This window comes from Periplaneta americana, chromosome 4 (genome assembly GCF_040183065.1).
Source record: "Periplaneta americana isolate PAMFEO1 chromosome 4, P.americana_PAMFEO1_priV1, whole genome shotgun sequence".
Classification (NCBI taxonomy): Eukaryota; Metazoa; Arthropoda; class Insecta; order Blattodea; family Blattidae; genus Periplaneta; species Periplaneta americana.
This window is the reverse complement of record NC_091120.1, coordinates 12966233-12993894: the sequence shown is the minus strand read 5'-3', so window position 1 is coordinate 12993894 and position 27662 is coordinate 12966233.

Sequence of the window (27662 nt, the reverse complement as noted above, 5' to 3'; positions counted from 1 at the left end):
ACAGTATTAATCGTTTCACAGTTGGAGAGCGCTGTTCGACATCCCTGCATCACTGCGTTCCCACTGGTTTGGTCCCCAGCTGAGATTGTATCCCTGAAGTTTTGCCCGATCACTTCATGTGAAGTGGGAGTTTCTCCCAATTTAAGAATATTCTTACACACAATAGACATCAGTTCTCATTACAACATTTGAAGAGAATATTTAGTTATTCACTGCCATAATGACATTCCTATAGAAACTAGTGTATAATGCTACACTATGGTCGTGTTAGCCATTAAGAATTAGAAATTTGTTAGTGCCTTTTTAAATGCCTATTTTATAATTTTGAATGCCTATTTTGCCTGCCTATCTCAACTGCTTTTAGTGCCTAAAAATCCGCAGCTTCATCATCACCATTGTTGTTTGGAATGTTGGATTGTTTGAACGTCTAATAAACTTAGTTTGCAGCATTTGCTGCACAAGCCACTAGTTTAAATATAGAGCCAACAAAAGATAAACTTAACACCATCGTTTTTTTTATGAAATGCTATTTTTTTAGTCCTGTTTTAGCAGTTTCATAATGCGTCATCAATCTTCTGTTTGAAGATAAAGACAACGAGAATGAATTCTCGCCAATTGCCGCGAAATCCGCCGCTGCGCTGGGGCTGATCTCCATTAGCACATCTGGTCTGACACAGCCCACCACCATCTCCTATCTTCTCTAAGTGACCCCGGAGCGCTCGTCGCGCCAAGTCTTTCCTTATCAAGATTTCAACAGACCTTCATTCGGACCACCACAGCTGACAGCAGACTGCTTCTCTGTCCCCCTTGACTGAACTCCTCTCTCCCTCTCCCTCTCCTCTCAATTCTCCAGGATTACGTAGGAAAGAAAATTTGAGAGAGCGTGCTGTTTATTACATGCCATGCCGTGCCGTGCCGAGCCGAGATTTGCTCGACACTTCGGATGAGTAAGATACTGCCGTCCTCTCCCCCCTCCCCACCCTGTGATCAAACTCTGGCACGTCATTCCTTCACTCCGCGTCTTTTTACTTTATTTTTTTAAGAGACAGCTATCTTTCAGATACGTGCTTCGGATTTCGTAGGTAACATTTTTACTGAAATCTTATCGTATCTGTAGAGAAAGTTTTCGCAAGTGACTCTCAACCTAAGGATACAGCGTACTATGTTTCGTTTTTTTTAGATTAAATTAGTTTAGATTTTTATTAACCGAGCATTCATGGCATCGTCAGTACACAAGAAAATGACATAACATAATAGTAATATACGTTACAAGAGCGGTATGTTGACGTTTTCATGGTCGAGGAAAAGATTGAAAAAACGAAACGTAGTTGAGCTTTTTTAATTTCCGAGAACATGAAAACAAACATACCGCTCGTGTATCGTACATTATTTCGTGCGAAGATCGTTTATTACATACCTGAAAGACGAATTTCTAATTAGTTGCAATGAAATCTCCATGTTGGTTTCTGTTTAATGACGGCAACTTCGGAAAACCCAAATATATCTTTCTTCAACATTGTTGCTATAAAATGTTTTCTGTATTTACTATACTCCAGCAGGCCGTGATATACGTCTGTCTTTTTTTCCCCCAGTCTATAAATGCGAACTTAAAACAAACGGTAAGGTTATGTAATGATTTATTTTTCATTTTAATATTTTAACAATATTATTTATACAACATATTGCAGTAATAACATCGGCATTTGGAATCTTGTTGATTTTTTCACGGCTTCCGTAATGTTACTTGTATCAGGAGTGCAATAAGTTTCGTGGAGTAGTAGATTTTACTTAAATTTTGCAAATATTTAAAAATAATAATTAACATTGCAATTTAGGTGAAATTGCAGTGGTAAGTATCCAATTTATAATTATTACTATGTTAAACGTCTCTAAAAATAATATGTTAAAAGCCTAAAGCAGTAAAATGAATATCGCGCTTAAGCGGTAAGAAGAGGGAAATTGTTATGTGTGTTACGTTGGGAATACTGACTGTGGTATTTCATTCTTACCGCGTATTGGTTCTGGGCGGAAAACAAGCAAATACGCACGATCTCGCACAAAATAGACTACATTCATTCATTCATTCATTCATAATGTTCTGCCCAAAGGCAGGTCTTTCACTGCATTCTCCAGTCTTTCCTATTTTCTGCCTTCCTCTTTGTCTCTACATACGATCCATATATCTTAATGTCGCCCATCATCTGATATCTTCTTCTGCCACGAACTCTTCACCCGTTCACCATTCCTTCCAGTGCATCCTTCAGAAGACAGTTTCTTCTCAACCAGTGACCCAGCCAATTCCTTTTCCTCTTCCTGATCAGTTTCAGCATCATTCTTTCTTCATTCCCTCTTTCCAACACAGCTTCGTTTCTTACTCTTGTCTGTCCACTTAACACGTTCCATCCTTCTACATATCCACAATTCAAATGTTTCTATTCGCTTCTCTTCACTTCGTCGTAATGTCCATGTTTCTGCCCCATACATTGCTACACTCCACACAAAGCACTTCACTAGTCTATTCCTTAGTTCTTTCTTCAGAGGTCCACAGGAGATGCTCCTTTTTCTATTAAAAGCTTCCTTTGCCATTGCTATTCTCCTTTTAACCACTACTATTACTACTACTGCTACTACTACTACTGCTGCTACTACTACTACTACTGTTACTACTACTGCTACTACTATTACTACTGCTGCTGCTACTACTACTGCTACTGTTACTACTACTACTTCTACTATTACTACCACCAACTTCTCATGCATTATTACTACTACTACTACTACTACCACCAACATCTCAACTACTACTATTACTACTGCTATTTTTACTTCTATTATTACTACTGCTACTACTACTATTACTACTGCTACTATTACTATTATTACTATTACTACTACTGCTATTACTACTACTACTACTACTACTGCTACTACCACTACTATGACTACTACTACTACTGCTACTTCTACTACTATTACTATTACTGCTAATAATAATAATAATAATAATAATAATAATAATAATAATAATAATACCGTTTATATTCTGGTCTTTTCTGGTGTACCGGTTTTGGACTAACACGATTCGTATAACATTAATAATAAATAAGGAATAGTAACTTCTGTTGATGTAGAATAACATTTTATAACCCTGGAACCACACAGAGGTTTCTGATCGCTGCCACTCTTGCACCAATTTTCTATGCGGAGTGGAAACCCTGTACACAAGCACATAATTAATATCTTTCCACGCACAGTTTCATATTACAAGTCTCTGGAAAGAATGTTTAAAAGAAAAAGAAGGTTTAGTCTCGTTTACTTCGTGGAAAGAATTCTTATTGCTTCAGCAACTTTGTTAATATATTTCACAAAGTTGACTGACACTTATTCATAATATCTGGTCTGCTATATCGCCTGTGTGCTTTAAGAGTAGAAAGCTACAACCAGAACGAGTTCAAGCAGTGGGGGAGCGAGCGTTGCATTCTATTTGTATTGTTCACATCTAGTACTAAAATTATTTACCCATAATTACTTGAGATAGGATTAACAGGGTAAGTGGAACTCATAAATTTAATAGTTCAACTTTAACATTTAATAACTTGCTGAATTCAAATTAAAGTTTGTCTAAAATTTGAACAAGCAACAAGCAGCAGTAGCAGTAGTAGTAGCAGTAATGGTAATTGTAGTAGTAGTAGTAGTAGTAGCAGTAGTATTATTAATAGTAGTAGGGAGTAAGAGTAGTAGTAGTAGTTGTAGTAGAAGTAGTAGTATTAATAGTAGTAGGGAGTAAGAGTAGTAGTAGTAGTAGTAGTAGTAGAAGTAGTAGTATTAATAGTAGTAGGGAGTAAGAGTAGTAGTAGTAGTAGTAGTAGAAGTAGTAGTATTAATAGTAGTAGGGAGTAAGAGTAGTAGAAGTAGTAGTATTAATAGTAGTAGGGAGTAAGAGTAGTAGTAGTAGTAGTAGTAGTAGTAGTAGTAGCAGTAGTAGTATTAATAGTAGTAGGGAGTAAGAGTAGTAGTAGTAGTAGTAGTAGTAGTAGAAGTAGAAGTAGTAGTATTAATAGTAGTAGGGAGTAAGAGTAGTAGTAGTAGTAGTAGTAGAAGTAGTAGTATTAATAGTAGTAGGGAGTAAGAGTAGTAGTAGTAGTAGTAGTAGTAGAAGTAGTAGTATTAATAGTAGTAGGGAGTAAGAGTAGTAGTAGTAGTAGTAGTAGTAGAAGTAGTAGTATTAATAGTAGTAGGGAGTAAGAGTAGTAGTAGTAGTAGTAGTAGTAGCAGTAGTAGTATTAATAGTAGTAGGGAGTAGTAGTAGTAGTAGTAGTAGTAGTAGCAGTAGTAGTATTAATAGTAGTAGGGAGTAAGAGTAGTAGTAGTAGTAGTAGTAGTAGAAGTAGAAGTAGTAGTATTAATAGTAGTAGGGAGTAAGAGTAGTAGTAGTAGTAGTAGTAGAAGTAGTAGTATTAATAGTAGTAGGGAGTAAGAGTAGTAGTAGTAGTAGTAGTAGTAGCAGTAGTAGTATTAATAGTAGTAGGGAGTAAGAGTAGTAGTAGTAGTCGTAGTAGTAGTAGAAGTAGTAGTAATAGTAGTAGTGGTAGTGGTGTTAGTAGTAGTAGCAGTAGTAATAGTAGTAGTAGCAGTGGTGGTGGTAATAGTAGTAGTAGTAGTAGCAGTAGCAATATCAGTAGTAGCAGTAGTAGTAGTAGCAGTAGTAGTATTAATAGTAGTGGTAGCAGTAGTAGTATTAATAGTAGTAATGATGGTAGTAGTAATGGTAGTAGTAGTAGTTGTAGTAGTAGTAGTTAAAAGGAGAATAGCAATGGCAAAGGAAGCTTTTAGTAGAAAAAGGAGCATCTTCTGTGGACCTTACCTAACTATGTAGAAAAGGAAGAAAAATTACGTTATTAAGTCAAGACATATGTCTTGGGACAAGTGGATATGAAAGAACATTACATTCTGTATAGAATTAAAATTATATATTTTGCACATTTAATACTCTACTAGTATTTAAATGACTAAATAACACTAAAATAAATAAAAATAATTTTTATGTTCCTAAGAACTTTTTTTTAACACAAATTGATAGTATCAAAATATACATAGAATGAGAATTTTATATTTTGGGTATTTAATACACTGAAAATATTTAGATGACAAAATGATACACAAACTAAATAAGAATATTTGTTATGTTCCTAAGAACTTTTACTTAAGACAAATTGATAGAATCAAAAGACGCATAGAATGAGAATTTTATATTTTGAGCACTTAATACACTGAACATATTATTTTAGATGACAAAATGAAACACAGACTAAATAAAAATAATTTTTATGTTTCTGACAATTTTTGCCTAAGGCAAATTGAAAGAATCAAAGGACACATAGAATAAGAATTTTATATTTTGGGAATTTAATTTAATACACTGAAAATATTTAGATGACAAAATGACAAACAAACTATTTATAAATAATTTTAATGTTCCTAAGAATTTTGCTTAAGGCAAATTGAAAACATGAAAAGATGCATAGAATGAGAATTTTATATTTTGCGCATTTAATCCACTGAAAATATATAGATGACAAAATTACACACTAACTGAATAAGAATAATTTTTATGTTCCTAAGAATTTTGCTTTAGACAAATTGATAGAATCAAAAGACATATAGAATGAGAATTTTATATTTTGGGCATTTAATCCACTCAAAATATTTAAACGACAAAATGATACACAAACTATTTATAAATAATTTCTATACACTGAAAATATTTAGATGACAAAATGACACACAAACTAAACACAGTAAAAATAATTTTTATATTCCTAAGAAATTTGCTTCAGATAAATTGAGAGAATCGAAAGACACATAGAATGAGAATTTTATATTTTGGGCATTTAATGCACTGAAAATATTTAGATGACAGAATGACACACAAACTAAATAAAAATAATTTTTGTTTCTAAAAACGTTTGCTTAAGACAAATTGAAAGAATCAAAGATAGACAGACAGATAGATAGATAGATAGATAGATAGATAGATAGATAGATAGATAGATAGATAGATAGATAGATAGATAGATAGATAGATAGATAGATAGATAGATAGATAGATAGATAGATAGATAGATAGATAGATAGATAGATAGATAGATAGATAGATAGATAGATAGATAGATAGATAGATAGATAGATAGATAGATAGATAGATAGATAGATAGATAGATAGATAGATAGATAGATAGATAGATAGATAGATAGATAGATAGATAGATAGATAGATAGATAGATAGATAGATAGATAGATAGATAGATAGATAGATAGATAGATAGATAGATAGATAGATAGATAGATAGATAGATAGATAGATAGATAGATAGATAGATAGATAGATAGATAGATAGATAGATAGATAGATAGATAGATAGATAGATAGATAGATAGATAGATAGATAGATAGATAGATAGATAGATAGATAGATAGATAGATAGATAGATAGATAGATAGATAGATAGATAGATAGATAGATAGATAGATAGACCAAGTCATTTGTTTTTTTATTTCATTACACGGCCTTCGATGGCAGTTATTTTAATTTTAAAACTCATTTATCTCATTAAATATCAGTCCTATGAAAATTTTTGAAAGAATAAAACTTATCGCAAATGATTTTTAAAGGAACTTTTGTTATGTAATATTTTTCACAAAAATCAATAATACGCGAGATATTTCGATTTATTTAATTCAGGTTCCCTTATAACCCCCCTTTTAAATAATATATTTTGAATGCCATATAGCCTAAAATCTAAGTTACAACGAACTTAATTTATATTCCAATTTTCATCGAAATCCGTTCAGCCATTATCGCGTGAAAAGGTAACAAACATACAGACAGACAGATAGACAAACAAAAATTTCAAAAAAGCGATTTTCGGTTTCAGGGTGGTTAATTATATATGTTAGGACCAATTATTTTTGGAAAATCGAAAAATACCAGAAAAATGTCGTCTACAGATTTATTATTAGTATAGATATTAATATGAATATTAATTTATACTGACATACACCAAAGAAATAATTTCAGTGTAAAAACTTCATAATGTCCTACTGCATGTAATTAATTGGGAGTATAATAGGCTATATGCTTCAACATTTGTGCATTAATGGACACAGTAAATAATAATGCTTGACGAACAATGAAAGAGTAGGGTCTATAACTTTAAAGTAATTAGTATATACTACGTAAAATGAAATACTTGTTCGTTTCTTGTTGTTTCGAAATTACTGCAATTTTTTTTCTTCAAATACTGTATAAAAATCATATAAGTAAATTATGCTTTACAAACCACTAATTTGGGAAGTATAACTGAGTAAGCCTAAAGTTTCTTGTATTACAATTGTCAAATATAGACACTGATAATAATTGTGTTTTTTTCATTCTGCTATGTTTATAATGTCCAAATGTCTATTTAATCCAACCCTAGAAGCGCAGAATAGATTATTGTACACCCCTCCAGCTAAGAACGGGTAAGAGCAACGCTTGATTGATGCAACCTGCACAGACCGGCGATCCGCGCACATAACTGCACATTTAGAGTCTGATTTCTCACATGTCTGTCTTAAGCTCTTTCAGGGGCGAGCTAAAGTTTTTCTGTAGATATTATATTTTATGTTACAATTATTAGCAAAATAAATAAATAAGCCTTCCAACGAAGGAGAGTTTTATAAAAGCGTAATGATCAAGGTGGCTGAATAAATTTGTCCAATGGAAGTGATTAATTAATTTTGAAAAACTGCGCATTTCTCGACTAAATATCCAGAAGATAATTCGGAAAATTTCTGCTTGTGTTCATGAGGAATATTAAAAAAAAAAAGGCAAGAAAATTTATAAATATATTTTATTGGCTCTTGATGACAGTAGTGACATTACTGATACAGCATAGCTTGTGATTTTTATTCGCGGAGTTGATAAAGAACTCAATGCTACCTTCCTTTACAACTAACTAGTGGCTTGTGTAGCAAATGCTGCAAACTAAGTTCATTAGACGTTCAAACAAACTTTTTTCAGATTTATTTTCAACTAGCCATACCCGTGCGCTCCGCTGCACCCGTTAGAAATAAATATAAAGTAATTAAATAATTAAAATGGGACATTTGATCCAGGGAATATCCGTGTTTGATAGAAGGATAAATCGTTTAATATGTTACTTAATTTAAATTGCATCCAAATAATTAAAATGCAACCATTTTGGTGCAGAGACACTCATTTGGTGCAATGAAAATTCCTTTAACATGTTTCTCAATTTTTATTACATGCAACCATAGTTTAATGAAGATTGACATCATTTAGATTTAATATGTATATTTTATTTTATTTGTTATAGGTTTCCATTGAATTATGGTAATAACTTAATTTTAACCCTTGTTTTCTACGTATTCAGTAAATGGAGCTTGGGCCACTATGGTTCTGAACCCTTCAAATAACTTATATTGTATTATATTACATTATATTATATTATATTATATTATATTATATTATATTATATTATATTATATTATATTACATTATATTATATTATATTATATTGTATTACATATATTATATTATATTATATTATATTATATTATATTATATTATATTATATTATATTATATTATATTATATTATATTATATTATATTATATTATATTATATTATATTATATCAGAAGTTACTGTAATAACATTATAGCATTATGTCCATCTAGAGAAACTACACTTTCCAATGGTGAAATAATGATTTATTATACAAATCAGTTAATTTAGCTTCCGATATTACTTCATACAAACACAGAAACATTCTCTGTAGGCTATCTTTCATAGCTTTCGATTGTTGCTGTCCAAGGTCCCTTATAGACGAAGTCATTTGTTTTTTTAATTCATTACACGGACTTAGATGGTAGTTATTTTAATTTTAAAACTCATTTATCTAATTAAATATCAGTCCTATCAAAATTTGTCAAGGAATAAAACTTATCGCAAATGATGTTTAAAGAAAATTTCTTATGTAACATTTTTCACAAAAATCAATAATAACCGAGATATTTCGATTTATTTAATTGAGGCCCCCTTATAACGCCCTTTTAAATAATGTATTTTGAATGCCATACAGCCCAAAATCTAAGTTACAACGAACTTAATTTATATTCCAATTTTCATCGAAATCCGTTCAGCCATTATCGCGCGAAAAGGTAACAAACATACAGACAGACAGACATACAAACAAAAATTAAAAAAAAAGCGATTTTCTGTTTCAGGGTGGTTAATTATATATGTTAGGACGAATTATTTTTGGAGAATCGAAAATTACCAGAAAAAATTCGGCTACAGATTTATTATTAGTATAGATGAAGAATACCAGACATTCGGAAAGTTATTTCCTTCCATAACAATGAAAGATATTCTCTCTCGAGCCAATACTGAAGAGAACCACGCATATAAATATCTAGACCACACCGCCATTAAATATATGAAAAAAGACCCAATCCCACTTGATTAATAATTATAAAAATATTTGATTTTTAATAATATTATTATCTTACGTAAGTTATATAGCTTTCAGTAACATAAACTATATATACTATATAGCCGCCATTCAGTAAAATATAGAAATCAAAATCTAATTTAAGTTGTTCTCTACATCTACTTATATAACCCCAAAACGTTTCACTTTCATATCATCAATATAGCATTAATATATATAATTAATGAAAAATAGTCACATCATGGCATTAACTACAATAATATTTCATTTCTAATGGTAATAATATCATCAAACCACCTCAAGTTTTGTAGTTTTTAATATCCAATACACAGTTGTACCCAGAAAATTACACATCACAGAATCGAACCTGTAAATTATTTTTAATAAGTTAAGTTTTTAATAACCAATTTAATTTGAGCTCTAAATATGTCAGCATTCTTGCAGATCATGGCCTTCATGTAATATTGTTTACTGCAGTATGTGTTTTGATTTATTCTGTAATGCAACACGGCCGTCTTGATGCTCGCTTCGCTTCTCCTTTACAAAAAAGTGATGGTAATATCAAGTCGGCCGTGAATGCTATTAGCTAATTCTCAAAACTGACGGCAGATGGATTTTGGAAAATAGGAAAATTATGTTTAAAAATTGACATTTCACTGAAAACTACTATTTTTCCGAAAAACTTTGAGTTCCAAGCTTCAAAATGAGGGGTCATTTATTAAAATCCGTTCAGCAGTTTTCCCGTAATTTCCATTACCAGTTGAAATTATATATATATAGATTTTAGTCTATATTTTAGCAATACACTGTATGGGGAATAATGTTGCTGTAATACGTTTCAACTTCCAGTTAAAATGCATAATTAATACTATGTTGACGAGTTTGACTGCTAACATTGCTGAAATGAAGATAGGCTTTCATACCCATTTCGCTCATTATTATATAACACATACTTGACATGCAGACAATGTTTTTTAATTATTAAGAACGTATTCAGTCGGTGTCCTTGTTTGCTACTGGCTTCATTTATTCTCTCGTTAACCACCGTTAATATCTAAACAGCCAGTAAGAAACGGAGAGTGGCACAGCGCCTCGATGCCAGGACTGATGGAATTCCCATGTACTCATCAACTATCAGCCTGCGTATTGTAATTATTTATCACACGTCGGCGTGAGTATAGCCGTGAAAGGATGTCGATATAGATCTGTGTAATATATAGTTTCCATACGAGGCAGAGAAGTTGGCGTTGACAGATATCGAAAGTCTGCTGAATTCCCCATATACGAGTATGTATCAGGCTACTCAATATCAGACCGGTCCACAGTGTGCAATAACGCAAATCTTACTTACTTACTTACTTACTTGCTTAGAAATGACTTTTAAGGAACCCGAAGGTTCATTGCCGCCTTCACATAAGCCCACCACCGGTCCCTATCCTGTGCAAGATTAATCCAGTCTCTATCATCATACCCCACCTCCCTCAAATCCATTTTAATATTATCCTCCCATCTACGTCTCTGCCTCCCTAAAGGTCTTTTTCCCTCCGGTCTCCCAACTAACACTCTGTATGCATTTCTGGATTTGCCCATACGTGCTACATGCCCTGCCCATCTCAAACGTCTGGATTTTAAGTTCCTAATTATGTCAGGTGAAGAATACAATGCGTGCAGTTCTGTGTTGTGTAACTTTCTCCATTCTCCTGTAACTTCATCCCGCTTAGCCCTAAATATTTTCCTAATCACCTTATTCTCAAACACCCTTAACCTATGTTCCTCTCTCAGAGTGAGAGTCCAAGTTTCACAACCATACAGAACAACCGGTAATATAACTGTTTTATAAATTCTAACTTTCAGATTTTTGGACAGCAGACTGGATGATAAGAGCTTCTCAACCGAATAATAACATGCATTTCCCATATTTATTCTGCGTTTAATTTCCTCCCGAGTGTCATTTATATTCGTTACTGTTGCTCCAAGATATTTCAACTTCTCCACCTCTTCAAAAGATAAATTTTCAATTTTTATATTTCCATTTCGTACAATATTCTCGTCACGTGACATAATCATATACTTTGTCTTTTCGGAATTTACTTCCAAACCTATCTCTTTACTTGCTCCCAGCAAAATTCTCGTGTTTTCCCTAATCGTTTGTGTATTTTCTCCTAACATATTCACGTCATCTGCATAGACAAGAAGCTGATGTAACCCGTTCAATTCCAAACCCTGCCTGTTATCCTGAACTTTCCTAATGGCATATTCTAGAGCGAAGTTAAAAAGTAAAGGTGATAGTGCATCTCCCTGCTTTAGCCCGCAGTGAATTGGAAAAGCATAAGATAGAAACTGACCTATACGGACTCTGCTGTATGTTTCACTGAGACACATTTTAATTAATCGATCTAGTTTCTTGGGAATACAAAATTAAATAAGAATATCATATAATACTTCCCTCTTAATCTAGCTGGACAAAAGTCATAATTTCTCTTCATACCAACGGATTGTTATGAAACTTTATACAGGCCTTGTAGATAGCATATATGCTTTGTGTGCAAACTCTGACTACGATTGTGTAAGAGGAACTAACCCTTTATACGGGGTGATTTTAAACAAACATAGTAACTTCGCTCTTATCTAATAGATTTTATGAAAAAGTGTACGGAAGTTACAGGTGGGATATATTTCTTTGTGTATAAACTATATTCACAGTTCCAAAAGAAAAAGTACTCCTTTACAAGGGGTGTATTTACACAAGATTAATTTCTCCCCTACATAACAGATTTTATGAAACTTCGTACAGGAGTTACACGTAGCGTATGTTTTTGTGTACAAATTCTAATTGCATCTGTATGCATCTGTAGGCCTAGTAGTTGTACAAAGTTGCATAAAAATATATTACATTATATAGAGGAGAAGTTGTTAATTTTATCTAAATGTACCACTATAAAGAGACGAATCCTATAGATTCAAAATCCCCTATATCCACTTTCAGAAATTAAAGGATTTTGACAGTAACTGTTGGAAAATAAGGGAATTTTCAACCTAACAGTGACCTTTAACAAACCTTTTGCTTCAAATTTAGTGGCTCTTTGAATTCAAATTATATAAATCGTTAGAATTCATTCTTAGCAAGCAATATGTGGGCATAACTCAATTCTGAACAAAATGGTCTTTAGGGGGTTTTGAATCTAGAGGATTCAATTCCTCTTATAAAACATAATCAGACTTTGTAGACAATATATATATATATATATATATATATATATATATATATTCCACCAGAAACGTCTATACAAAGTTTCATAAAAACCTGTTAGGAGAGAATTGATTAATTTTGTTTAAATGCATTCCTAAAAGGAGTAATTCCACTTATGAAACCGTAAATATGGTTTGTACACAAAAAAATATATGCTACCTGTAACTTCCGTACAATGTATCATAAAAATCTTTTAGATAGAAGAGAAGTTATTAATTCTGCCTAAATGCACCCACTATAAATGGGTAGTTTTCTTGTTCAAACATAATCAGAGTTTGTACACAAATCATATATGTCGCCTGTAAGTCTTGTACAAAGTTTCATAACAATGCGTTAGACTGCAGAGAAGTTATTAATTTTGTACTTACAATTTAAAAGACACTTTTGGACGCGCAGACATATAGCTAATTGAAAAGTGGGACATCCAACTGAAACACTGCCTACTTAACAATATCGGGGAAGTGTGCAGTGCAGTTGAAATAGTTTCAAGTTACATCTACTTCGAACAACAGAAGTGGTTAAATCGGACTGTTCTCTTTTGTGTTAAGGCGTGACATTGTATCGATTTCAGTGTCCTCGAAATAATTCACGGGCAATCTTTGTCGAGCGTGTCATATCTTTTACGACGAAATCCGAACACATCAAAGCGGTGTTATGTATCAGTAAGCCTGATTGCTTGCCCTCGATGACTAATCCTGTCTCCATTTCTTGTCTCGGTTTGCAAATGAGTGCACTTAATGTCAGCAAACAATGGACGCTCATCTGCAGCGATGAATCTAGTATTTGGTATATTGGTGTTTGTGTGCTTGTTTCTGTCTCTGTGTTTAGTCACTTAAAAATTGAGTAAATACCGGTATTGATTCTTTTCTTAATAAAATTACATATTATATTTGCATAAGCCTATTAAGGGGAGAGGACGGTATTTTTTTTTAACTTTTTTTCCTATTTGGAGTAAAATATTAACTTTTTGTATGTAGAGAGCTCATACCTGTAGAAACTCAACCAAAAATAAATATTTTGAAAAAAAAAATATTAGGGGGCCCAGATTTGAAAAAAAAAACCCCAATGCAGGATTTTACTAAAATCGATATATCTAAACCATTTTTAAAGGTAGATTAATCCCGTTTTTTGCAATGTACTTGCAAAAGCATGCTCTACAAACTACCTGTAACAGAATTGTGATATTAGTCCCTACGTTTGTAAAATTAACAATTAAAATTTAATAACACTTTTATGAATTCCTTTCTTGCAAACAAACGGACGTAGTTTTAAAATGAAATCAATTAACAAAATTCTATTACAGAGAAAGGTTCCCTAATAGTCCAAAGAATGTGTGTTCTAAATGTCATACATGTATCTTTAATAGTTCAGAAATTATATCCATTTTTGTCTGGCAATGTAGCAAAAAAATGAAGTTACCGTAAACCAATAAAAAGGGGGCGAGTGATTTAAAAATCCATAGCGCAGGAAGTTTAAAAATGGCGTCTCAACATCCGATAAGGGCATAAATACCCACCAAATGTTATGCAATGCATTCCACACATATTATATCAAAGATTATTTTAAAGAAAAAAAAAGTTTTGAAAATTCAATTTACCGGAAACAACAATAAAAGAGGTTGAGTGATTAATATTATGCTATGCATTCCACACATATCACAGAGCATTTTAAAGAATTTTTTTTAATCTACTCATTTTTCAGCAAAAAATACCATCCTCTCCCCTTAAATAAAAACGCAGATATTTTGTTGAAATTTTGTTGATTTGTATCCATGAAAATGAGAGAATGATAAACTGGAAAGTATGCGAGATCGTCCCTTAGGAAGAGTTCTTGGAGCTATGGGAAAGAAATTATGAGTTTCAAACCATTTGACTACATATCTCAGTCTGTAATTCACTGTTCCACTACAGAAAAGTAGAATAGGGATTATAAAGAATGGACACTGAGCGAATTTTCTTGTGTTTTGTTTCTCTGTGCGCCAGCGTTTAGTTCTACTTTCAAGCGCTAGAGGTTATTGTAGTCGAGCATAGGCTAAGATAAGAATTGAGAATAGAGTTGAGACACAGGATTCAAACATTGCCTACCTTATTGCATAATCCAGTAACGCTTTGCTTCAAATAAATTCAAGTTAACAGCTTTTCCTTATTTCTCAGGGACGAACTAGTTGTAATAATATTTTTTTTATATTTCAGATACAATAAATTACATTATAAAATAATATAATACATTATAAAATTATGTATCAAATTGGTTTAATATTTGTATATAATATAATATACGTATATGGTTTTACTTCTCATAAGAGTTTTGTTTTTCCATTTTCAGCGCTATCAAATCATTACATATTTTATTTGTTGTTGGGGTCAACGTCTCAACTCTCATTATAAAGGAACTCTAGAGTCTTGACCACAGTCTACTATATACAGTCACGAAGCTTGAGTTTTGAGGGTGCTAGAAACAATACACTGTGACGGTACTATTTTGCATTGCCTGTAATGAGGCGATATTAGCGATCCTAGTGGTGAGCAATTACCTAATGTTTGCATATTTACTACGTATTGAGCTTCGTGACTGTATATACTAGGCTGTGGTCTAGACATTACAGTTAATGACGGATTTATTATTTTATGGATCCAATTTATTTTATTTGAGTACATAATGTACGTAGATGTATTAATTATTTGTGTTATATTTCCGCTGTGTCGACTGCTAGCTGGTGTGATGTCAGCGCCAACTCTAGGGAGAAAGCAGAATCTCACGCTCTAGCTGGCTTGAAGGTCATTGAAATCAGTCCGGCTACATCAAAGGTACCGACGCGAAGTGTCCATTCTTTATAATCCCTATTCGCCGCAGAAAAGTAGAATATGATATTTTCAATGCAAATATGCCGATAGATGGGCGTTAGCCAATAGGTTAACAAGTTGAGGGAACTCGAGGCTGTTCGGTATTTCGCTGTGTCTTGTAACTTGGCATTTCCAACGTTTTGGAAGTACAGTGAACCCTCGATTTAACGTACCTAGAGTCAACGGACTTCGGATTTAACGGAACATTTTTGAGGTCATGTTTATTATTTTACTAGTGGCTTGTGCAGCAAATGCTGCAAACTAAGTTCATTAGTCGTTCAAATAAATATTTTCCAGATTTATTTTCAATGAAGAATACCAGACATTCTGAAAGTTATTTGCTTCCATAACAATGAAAGATACTCTCTCTCGAGCCAATACTGAAGAGAACCATTCATATAAATATCTATACCACATTGCCATTAAATATATGAAAAAGACCCAACCCTACTCGATTAATAACTATAAAAATATTTGATTTTTAATAATATTATTATCTTACGTAAGTTTTATAGCTTTCAGTAACATATACTATATATACCATATAGCCGCCACTCAGTAAAATATAGAAATCAAAATCTAATTTAAGTTATTTTCTACATCTACGTATATAATCCCAAAACGTTTCACTTTCATATCATCAATAATATATATAATTAATGAAAAATAGTCACATCATGGCATTTACTACAATAATATTTCATTTCTAATGGTAATAATGTCATCAAACCACCTCAAGTTTTTCGTTTTTAAATATCCAATACACAGCTGTACCCAGAAAATTACACACCACAGAATTGAACCTGTAAATTATTTTTAGTAAGTTAAGTTTTTAATAACCAATTTAATTTGAGCTCTAAATATGTCAGCATTCTTGCAGATCATGGCCTTCGTGTAATATTGTTTACTGTAGTGTGTGTTTTGTTTTATTCTGAAATGCAACACGGCCGATTTGATGCTTCCTTCGCTTCTCATTTACAAAAAGGCGAAGGGTATATCAAATAGGCCGTGAATGCTATTAGCTAGTTCTCAAAACTGACGACAGATGGATTTTGGAAAATAGGATAATTATGTTTAAAAATTGACATTTCACTGAAAACTACTATTTTTCCGAAAAACTTTGAGTTTCTAGCTTCAAAATGAGGGGTAATTTATTAAAATGCGTTCAGCCGTTTTCCCGTAATTTCCATTACTAGTTAAAATTATATTTATAGATATTTTATTTTTAAATTTAATTTATTTTTATTATCTATTATTATTATATTATTATTTTATTATTGTTATTATTATTATTATTATTATTATTATTATTATTATTATTATTATTTGGAAGAACAGTTGAAAGATGAACAGTTTGGCTTCAGGAAGGGAAAAGGTACGAGAGAAGCAATTGGAAGCTACAAACAATCGGCGAGAGATTTCTAGAGACAAATAATGAAGTGTACGTAGTATTTGTGGACATAGAAACGGCGTTTGACAGATTGGATTGAAATAAACTGATGGCGATCCTAAAGAAAATAGGTGTGGATTGGAAAGAGAGAAGATTATTCCGTAATTTTATATGAAAGAACGAATGAAAGCCAGGATAGGAGAAGAATGTGCCAGAAGGAAGTGAAATAGAGCAGTACGTCAAGGATGCCCTTTATCGCCTACCCTGTTCAACATCTACTTGTAGCATTTAGTAAAGAACTGTTTTCAGAATATGGGAGACGTGATAGTAAGAGGAAGAAAAATAAAGTGTATAAGATTTGCTGATGATATATGGCGTTGTTAGCAGAAGAGTAGATGATTCTAAAGATATTCTACTGGAGCTAAATGACAGCTGTGAGCAGTATGGGATTAAAATAAATGCAAATGAGACGAAGACCATAGTTACAGGAAGAAAAATACAGAAGATGAAATTGCGAATTCTAAAGCAAGAGGTAGAGCAAGTGGACAGCTTCAAATACTTGGGGTGTACTATAAGCAGTAACATGAGATGCTGTCAGGAAGTCAAAAGGAGGATAGCAATGGCCAAGGAAGCTTTTAATATAAAAAGGAGCGTCTTCTGAGAACCTCTAGAAAAAGGTCTAAAGAAGAGACTGGTGAAGTGCTTTGTGTGGGGTGTTGCATTGTATGGGGCAGAAACATGGACATTACAATGAAGTGAAGAGAAGCAAATAGAAGTTTTTGAAATATCGATATGGAGAAGAATGGTACGTGTGAAGTGGACAGACAGAATAATAAGAAATGAAGCTGTGTTGGAGAGAGTGGGTGAAGAAAGAATGATGCTGAAACTAATCAAAAAGAAAAAAAGGAATTGGTTGAGTCACTGGCTGAGAAGAAACTGCCTACTGAAGGATGCACTGGAAGGAATGGTGAACGAGAGAAGAGTTCGGGACAGAAGAAGATATCAGATGATAGACGACATTAAGGTATATGGATCATATGAGGATACAAAGGGGACGGGAGAAAAAAAGAAGAAAAATTGGAAAGCTTGGTTTGGACTGAAAGACCTGCCGTTGGACAGAACACTGAATGAATTATTATTATTATTTTATTATTATTATTATTATTATTATTATTATTATTATTGGTTTAATAAGGTCTATAACCTATTATTTTTCTACTCCTGAGTCACTATTAATTCTATACTTTACTTTGGTTCGCTCTAAACTTGAATATGCATCTGTAGCCTGGAATTCCATTACTTCAACCGATTCGGTTAAATTGGAAAATATTCAAAGAAAATTTATTTCCTTATGTGCTTTTCGATATATACCCAATTCCACTGACTTTAACTATGATATTACCTGTAAATATTTTAACTGTTGTAGCCTTTATGCTAGACGTCTAAATCTTGATTATCAATTTTTTTTCAAAGTTATCAAGGGTGATATTGATTGTGAGTCTATCATAAACAATATCAGCCTTCGTATTCCTACAAAAGGTTTAAGATTTCAAAAAAATTTTTATAACCGAAATTCAAAATCACTTTCTCCAGTCTGTAGATGCATAAAATATGCCAATTTGCATGGGCACAATTTAGATCCTTTTAAGGTTTAGTTTCGTTTTGATTATTAGTTTTTACTGTTTGTACTCAATTTTATTCATGTATGTTTTTGTTATTTAAGATATTATTTATTTTTGTTTTGCACCTTTGTATCTTCTGTTTGTGTATTGTGCTGAACTATAATTGGCCTCTGGCTGTTGTTCAGCACACAAATATTAATAATAAATAAATAATAATAAATAAATAAATTATTATTATTATTATTATTATTATTATTATTATTATTATTGTTAAATTTAATTTCCCTCAACACATTAACAACAAATGCTGGATAACTTTCGGTGCTGGATCCTGGATTCATTTTGCTGGAGTTGTCACGTTCATATCATTCAGATGCTAGATAACGAAGCAGTTTATAATGCTTAAAATAAACCAATAAAAAATAAGAATTAAATGAAATTGAAGCAGGAGAAAGGAAGTTTCTCAGGGATGACAATGGATGCAGGAGGTACGATCGGAATGGAGAAGGAAGTGTCCACACCTGTGGAGTAAAGGTTAGCGCGTCTGGCCGCGAAACTATGTGGACCGGGTTCGATTCGTGGTGGGCGCAAGTTACCTGGTTGAGGTTTCTCCGGGATTTTCCCTCAAGCCAATATGAGTAAATGCTGGGTAACTTTCGGTGCTGGACCCCGGACTCATTTTACCGAAATTATCACCTTTATCTCATTCAGACACTGAATAACCTAATGTATTGATAAAGCGTTGTAAAATAACCTACTAAAATAAAAGATAAATACTTACTTACTTACTTACTCACTGGCTTTTAAGGAACCCGGAGGTTCATTGCCGCCCTCACATAAGCCCGCCATTGGTCCCTATCCTGAGCAAGATTAATCCATTCTCTATCATCATATCCCACCTCCTTCAAATCCATTTTAATATTATCCTCCCATCTACGTCTCGGCCTCCCTAAAGGTCTTTTCCCCCCGGCCTCCCAACTAACACTCTATATGCATTTCTGGATTCGCCCATACGTGCTATATGCCCTGCCCATCTGAAACGTCTGGATTTAATGTTCCTAATTATGTCAGGTGACGAATACAATGCGTGCAGTTCTGTGTTGTGTAACTTTCTCCATTCTCCTGTAACTTAATCCCTTTTAGCCCCAAATATTTTCCTAAGCACCTTATTCTCAAACACCCTTAATCTCTGTTCCTCTCTCAAAGTGAGAGTCCAAGTTTCACAACCATAAAGAACAACCGGTAATATAACTGTTTTATAAATTGTAACTCTCAGATTTTTGGACAGCAGACTGGATGATAAAAGCTTCTCAACCGAATAATAACAGGCATTTCCCATATTTATTCTGTGTTTAATTTCCTCCAGAGTATCATTTATATTTGTTACTGTTGCTCCAAGATATTTGAACTTATGCACCTCTTCAAGAGATAAATTTCCAATTTTATATTTCCATTTCGTACAATATTCTCTTCACGAGACATAATCATATACTTAGTATTTTCGGAATTTACTTCCAAACCTATATCTTTACTTGCTTCCAACAAATTTCCCGTGTTTTCCCTAATCGTTTGTGGATTTTCTCCTAACATATTCACGTCATCCGCATGGACAAGAAGCTGATGTAACCCATTCAATTCCAAACCCTCTCCGTTATCCTGGACTTTCCTAATGGCATACTCTAGAGCAAAGTTAAAAAGTAAAGGTGATAGTGCATCTCCTTGCTTTAGCCCGCAGTAAACTGGAAACGCATCTGACAGAAACTGGATAAAAAATAAATGGAGAAGAAAATTAAATAACGAAAAAATAAATGACAAAAATAATATAATACGAAACAAACTACAGAAAGGGCAAAATGGCTTACTTCGTGATTTGTAGAGAATGGCGCTGATGTTTGTTATCTTTAGATGTATTGTTTCAATTATGAAAATTTTCGTCCCTTCCTTTTATTGTGAAGAAGATGAAATGTTTAAAATACCGGCTGAAGGCCAGCCTGGAACAGCAGTATGAAGACGGAGTCGCTATAGGTCAAACTGTAGAATGAATTATTAAGCAACCACCTATATCATGTTGGAGAAAATCAATGCTGGAAATCTACGCACTGAACTGTTCGCCTTTCACAATATGCATAGCCGTTCTTTCTGTAAAATACTATCTTACCATTAATCCTGTGTATGAGTCACAGTTCTTCTACTTAACCACTTCCCTGATTAACCCGAGTTAACTCTGGTTGCTAACTGTGTCAAAATTTATTAACCCTAGTTAACTCGTTTGAGTCCCATTTTCGCTGCTAAGGTTTATATCCCGAATATATGTTTCCATTCTTTCATTAACCTTTTCTTCACTAGATGGCTACAAGAAGTTAGTGATATTGCTATATCTGGAGGTGTTTTTTGTACTCCTTTCTTGCGAGTGGAATTCTATGCTCATATAGCATTCACACACAGTAGTGAGTAGATGCTAGTTAGTTTTGGCGGTTTCTGTTTGTGTTTAGCGTTTTTGTGCTGTTTTGTGTAAAGATGGATCAAGTTAGTGATTCCGAAACTTTTGATCAGGAATATATTCCTGTAGAAGATTAGGAAATGAAACATCGGTATCAGAAGACGAAGTTATAGACCAACAAACAAATTCAGATCAGAATAATTTCAAGGGAAAAATTGTTCCGCGGCCGGGTATCGATCCCGGGACCTCTGGTTGAACGTACCAGCGCTCTCCCAACTGAGCTACCCGAGAACTCCACCCGACACCGTCTCAACTTTTCCCTTTATATCCACACAACTCGCGTGGGCTGACGAAATGTCAGAGACCCACATCGAGCGCACACAAACTCTGTGTGACTTGGAATTGTGGTTTTCTGTTAACGTACACAGTGACGTATAAAAATATATTATGCAAATCTAGTCTTTCGGTTAGCTTCCTGTAAAGCGGATTTGAATAATTTCAAAGGAAAAATTGTTCCGGGGCCAGGTATCGGATGGAGTTCCCGGGTAGCTCAGTTGGCAGAGCGCTGGTACGTTCAACCAGAGGTCCCGGGATCGATACCCGGCCCCGGAACAATTTTTCCCTTGAAATTATTCAAATCCGCTTTACAGGAAGCTATCCGAAAGACTAGATTTGCATAATATATACGTCACTGTGTACGTTAACAGAAAACAAGAATTCCAAGTCACACAGAGTTTGTGTGCACTCAATGTGGGTCTCTGGCGTTTCGTCAGCCCACGCGAGTTGTGTGGATATAAAGGGAAGAGTTGAGACGGTGTCGGGTGGAGTTCCCGGGTAGCTCAGTTGGCAGAGCGCTGGTACGTTCAACCAGAGGTCCCGGGATCGATACCCGGCCCCGGAACAATTTTTCCCATGAAATTATTCAAATCCGCTTTACAGGAAGGTACCCGAAAGACTAGATTTGCATAAAATTCAGATCAGTTGATGTCGCGTCTTTTCGACAGTGGTTTGAATAGAAGACATCTGGCACCATTTCTTCTGCACCTCCGAGGTCCCCATTCTCTGAAATTTTAACATTGTTTCTGATAACGATAATTCTCAATTTTTTAAATTATTCTTTAATGATGACCTCATCAACATTATATTCGAGGAGACGATTCGGCATGCTAATAAGTGTTCACAGAATGCTGAAAATAATTCGTGGCGGCCTACTACAGACTCTGAAATACGTGTACTTTTGGGCATAGTGATACTGCAGAACATTATTCACAAACCTGAAGAACAGATGTACTGGTACAAATATTCAATGACTGCTACACCATTCTTCCCAAAACGCTCTCATATAGGAGAGCAGATACTGCTGTCCGGAATGCAATGTGCCACTGTGCGTAATACCCTGCTTTCGAGTCTATCACACGACAAGCAACATTTAACACCTTGATAACAGCACTGGTATTGCACCTCATAAATTAATCCATAAAAAACATAAGTTGGTAAATAGTTCAGGAGAAAATCAAAGTGGGACAACTACCAGAGCTGGAATCAAGGTGCACGAGATAACTCGGGATAATAATACAGGTATGAATATATGTCTATTTCATAGTGATTTTTTAGGTATGTAAGAAAATTAGTGATGCACAGTGATTCTGCAATATTAAATGACCTCTATACGAAAATAAAAAATATGACACTTTTTTCACAAAACTGGTAAAATATATAGTAAGGGAAGGGGTTAAAGGCCCATTCACAATGAAAATTAAACATAACCGTAACATAAACACAGAAGTTTGCGCCCAGGCTACCAGATGGGATCATTCACAATGATTCTCATAAGCATTGACATTAACATTACCGTAAGACGTTAACATGAAAGTTTGCAAACTCCAAACTTTCATACTTATGCTTACGTGATTTGCAAACAGAACACAATCGTGGAGCGCTGAAGTAAACGACAGAATATGAGGAAATGGCGTCGTTGTTATGTTTCCATGGTTACCAAGTATGTTTGCTGTTATGTTTATGTTCCCATCGTGAATGATCTTGATTTTACCGTAACCCACGTTTACGTATCAGCAACAGCCCTACGACGCCTTTCAAGGAGCCAAGGTAGAGTAGAAATGCACGCATACTAAACTTCCAAAATGTGTGCAAAGGCTGCCGAATAATCCATCCCAGCCTCGGTGTCCTTAGAGTACATGTGAAATAACAAAACCCGAATTACACACCAAGTCATATACTGAGTGTTCAGTTCAAAATGTGTCATTGCTCGCTGTATGCCGTCATGCGGTTAGCCGATGAGCCTAGAGAATTCAATCTTCCTACACTTCCGCAGAGGTGCATAACCTAAGAGGCAGAAAAGTTGCCTAGCAAGTACGGCGTTCATTCTGAAGAGTACATACCGATACGTACGGTAACGGCGGTAGTGGCAGGAATGTGAACTGTTTGGAAATACGTACTGTCGGGATATGGGGAGAGGGTTAAGGCGATTACTTACGTATTTGTTGACATTACTAACTTCGACGGTCAACATGGACACAGAGTATTTGATTTGTGTTGTGGAATGTTACCGTACGCAACCGATGATAACAAATACCCTGCGTACGACTTGCCGGCGCAAAACACAGTTCGAAAGAGGTTATGGTAGCACACAGACCGTACAGACCGCCATCTGTTGCTACGACGTTCAAGTTATACCGTACATGTTCTCAAGTTCAGATTGAAGAACGCCTTAAATAATAGGCAACTTCTCTAACATATAAGCTGAAACTCGCTTCAAATCGGTGACCCAACAACAGTGACGTCATGACACACTTTGAAATGAACACCCAATATAAGGAGCGGATTCCTATGCAATTAAATATTATTTTTGCGTGTGGGAAAACACAATTAACAAAGTTAAAAATTTCGAACATGAAATTTCAAGTTTAAAAACCGAATTTTATTTCACATAAAAACACATATTTTCACAAAAAAATGATGTAAATACATATTTTCAGGAAATCTATTATAAACATATAAATATTTGAGGTTTTTTTTACTTAACTACAGTAATTATTTTTACAAGAACTTTTAAATATTTTAAAACTAAATCACTTATATCACTCAGAAGTACGTTATCCTTTTAAGAATCCATGGTTGCTTCGTGTTTCTAAGCGCTGTGTGGTGTATCCGTGATCCATTTTTTTAATAGTATCGCCTCAAGTTCTGAGAACAGCTAGGCAGCATATCAATGTTATTATTAGAGAATAAATTAACATGGACAAGGAGGAGAGATCTTGCACCACATAATTAGGAATGTTTGTTGTTGCTGAAGATGATTTCATTCCACGCTTTGTTTGTGAAACACAACAGATAAGAACTCGGGTATGAACATTATTTAATTTAAACAAATCTCTCGCCTCTCGCTCATGTCCATCAAGTAAGGCAATACGTCTTGTTGTGATTCCCTGTTATCGGGCTTCGCCAATCGATATCCTTCAAGATATACTGAAAGATGGTTGTCTAAAAAACGATTTCGCTTACCTGTTAGCAAATCTAAGCTTAAGTTAACGCTTACGCTATGTTTAATTTTCATTGTGAATGAGCCTTAAGTTCTGAACGACATCTGAATAATTTACAAGCGAAAAGAAAATCTATGACATAGTTGAACTACTACAAGATTCATCTAAAAGAAATTCATACAAAATCTGTTATCATGTGACACATGAAAATGCAGTTCGTCGCTGTTTCGCTTGTACTTTTGAGGATCCCGTCCGCACAGAATGTCTCACTGAATGTCAGGGAAGCACTATTCTCGAACACCGCTATGTTTCTTACATTTTCAGAGCTGAAGTTGTTTCCATTAGAGGAATCTACGGAAAGGTATCATGAATCTTTTCTTTTCTGTATCCGTTTCGAGGAGATGGAAGGAGAGACAGGTTTCTACAAACGTAGAAATCTTTGTTATTTCTTATTTCTGCGGAAGTCGAGGAATGTTTCCTGCTTCGTACTACTCTTACATGACCTTCTCAAGCATTGTTTCCTATGTCATTTGTTTTTATTCCTCTTAGTGAGGATAATTTAAGTTCCAGCTGTATTACCGTATAATAAATCTCCATTTTTTGTCCATAAGTCCTAGTGATTTTCACGCTCATAAATTTTAGTAACTAAATTAATAAAAGACAGTTTCTAAATATTATCCTTCCTCTAATAAGAACAACAATAGTAATGGTGATGATGATGATGATGATAATAATAATAATAATAATAATAATAATAATAATAATAATAATACTTTGGATTTTAGGTAAAAATCTATTTTAATCCTTAAAATATAATTTGAAAGACATGTTGGTTCAGAAAAGTGTGAATACAATCAATAATTATATATAATATAATAAATTTTCAGTCAAATACACTTTTCAATTTGTTAGGTCAGATAAGCTGTTACATCACAATATTTAATATGAAGTTACTAATATTTTCGACTTTAAAAAGTCATCTTCAGGTGCATGAGATGCAAACAATATTTAAAAATAGGTGATAAGTTGATCTAGCAATTAATAACATAGTAAGTAATGCACGTACTGGCATTTACAATTATATAAATTTCGTGCCTCTTGGGGTAAACTGTACATGGTAAAGCTGCATTACTTTTATTAATTGCTAGATCAACTTATCACCTATTTTTAAATATTGTTTGCATCTCATGCACCTGAAGATGACTTTTTAAAGTCGAAAATATTAGTGACTTCGTATTAAATATTGTGATGTAACAGATTATCTGACCTCACAAATTGAAAAGTGTATTTGACTGAAAATTTATTATATTATATATACACTGGTCAAAAAAAGTTAAGCATATTTCCAGTTTACCCAATAATTCCTGATATTTATGTTTCTTTTGGTTTTATGTGGCACGTGTTATGTTTACCAATTCAAACTCTTTCATTTGTTTTAGTCTGCATCACTAGGTAACGTCCAAATCACGGCTAGCAAAGAAAAGCCTGTAATTCGAGCAAAGTTCAGTCAGTGTCATTTTGCTTCATAGTGCTTCATAGTGCAGTACAATGGCTCGGAACACCCTTACAATGGCAGACCGCATCAAAATCATCACTTTGATGGAACAAAACATGAGACAAGTTGATGTTGCTAACATCCTTCATGTGAATCAGAGTATTGTCTCCAGACTGTGGAGAAAGTTCCAGGAAACCCAGTCAATAGCAGATCGACCTCGCGAAGGCCGTCCACGCAAAACAACACCAGGTCAGGACCGGTATGTAAGGTTATCTGCACGTAGGAACCCTATAGCCTCAGCTACAACTCTGCGCCATGACCTGCGCGAAGCCACTGTTGTTGTAAGTAGCCAAACTGTGCGCAATAGACTTCATGACATAGGGTTGTATGCTCGAAGACCACTCAAGACTCCAGCACTCCGCCCACATCACAGGGGTGCTCGTGCAAGATGGGCTAGAGCACATGAGAATTGGACACGAGGCCAATGGACCAGAACTTTATTCTCAGACGAAGTGAGAATGGGCCTACACCCTGACAACAACTCTATTCGCGTATGGAGACGAACAGGGGAACGAAATCATCCCTCAATGACCGTGGAACGTCACCAACAGTTTGGTGGTTCAATCTTGTTTTGGGCAGGTGTCATGTTTGGCCGCCGCACACCACTAGTTTCAATAGAGGGAAACATGACTGCTGCCGTGTATGAGAACAACATCCTCCAACCCATAGTAAGTGGTTTTGCAGAGACTGTAGGAGAAGGGTTCACTCTACAGGACGATAATGCTCGGCCTCATCGTGCTCATAGTGTGCAGCGGTATCTTGTAGAACATGGGATCCGAAGAATGGATTGGCCAGCATGCTCACCGGATATGAACTGCATAGAGCATGCATGGAGCTTTCTCAGGAGAGCCATTTCCAATCGTCCACATCACCCATTAACGATTCAAGAACTCAGGAATGCTGCCTTGGAAGAATGGGACAATTTGCCTCAGGAGAACTTAGATGCATTGGTACTGAGTATGCCCCGTCGCATACAAGAGTGCCTCAGGGTTCGTGGAGGACCAACACGTTATTAAACAGGGTACTGAAAGCACCATCTCCTTTTCTTTGATGATGTACGAATTTCAACTTCCCTTATCTTTTCCGTTGTTTCCAAACAATGCAACTTTTTCATTTCATATTGAGTCCATTGTTAACAAATAGTGTATTTCTACTTTTAAGTTTATTCTGTGGAACCAAGAAACCCAATTATAATTTATCTATTTTATTTTAATCAATAAAAACAGTTATATGCCTAATTATGCTTAACTTTTTTTGTCCAGTGTATAATTATTAATTACTTAAAATATAAGTTCATAAAAACTTGAAAGTAGGCCTACACGTTTTATATAAAACTATGCCTAAAATTGGTATTTTAATAGCACCTAAAATGCCTATTTTGACGACAAAGCCTATTATGACCTATTAGGTATGTTTTATCTGCAATAGGTCAAAACATCCATTCTTATTTCGAAAATTTGTATTTCAAATTCCAAATGTGTTCCTGGTTCTGTTGGAAGTGAAGTACGGGGTGAACTGGAGCAAGTTCTGCAGAGAAATGTAG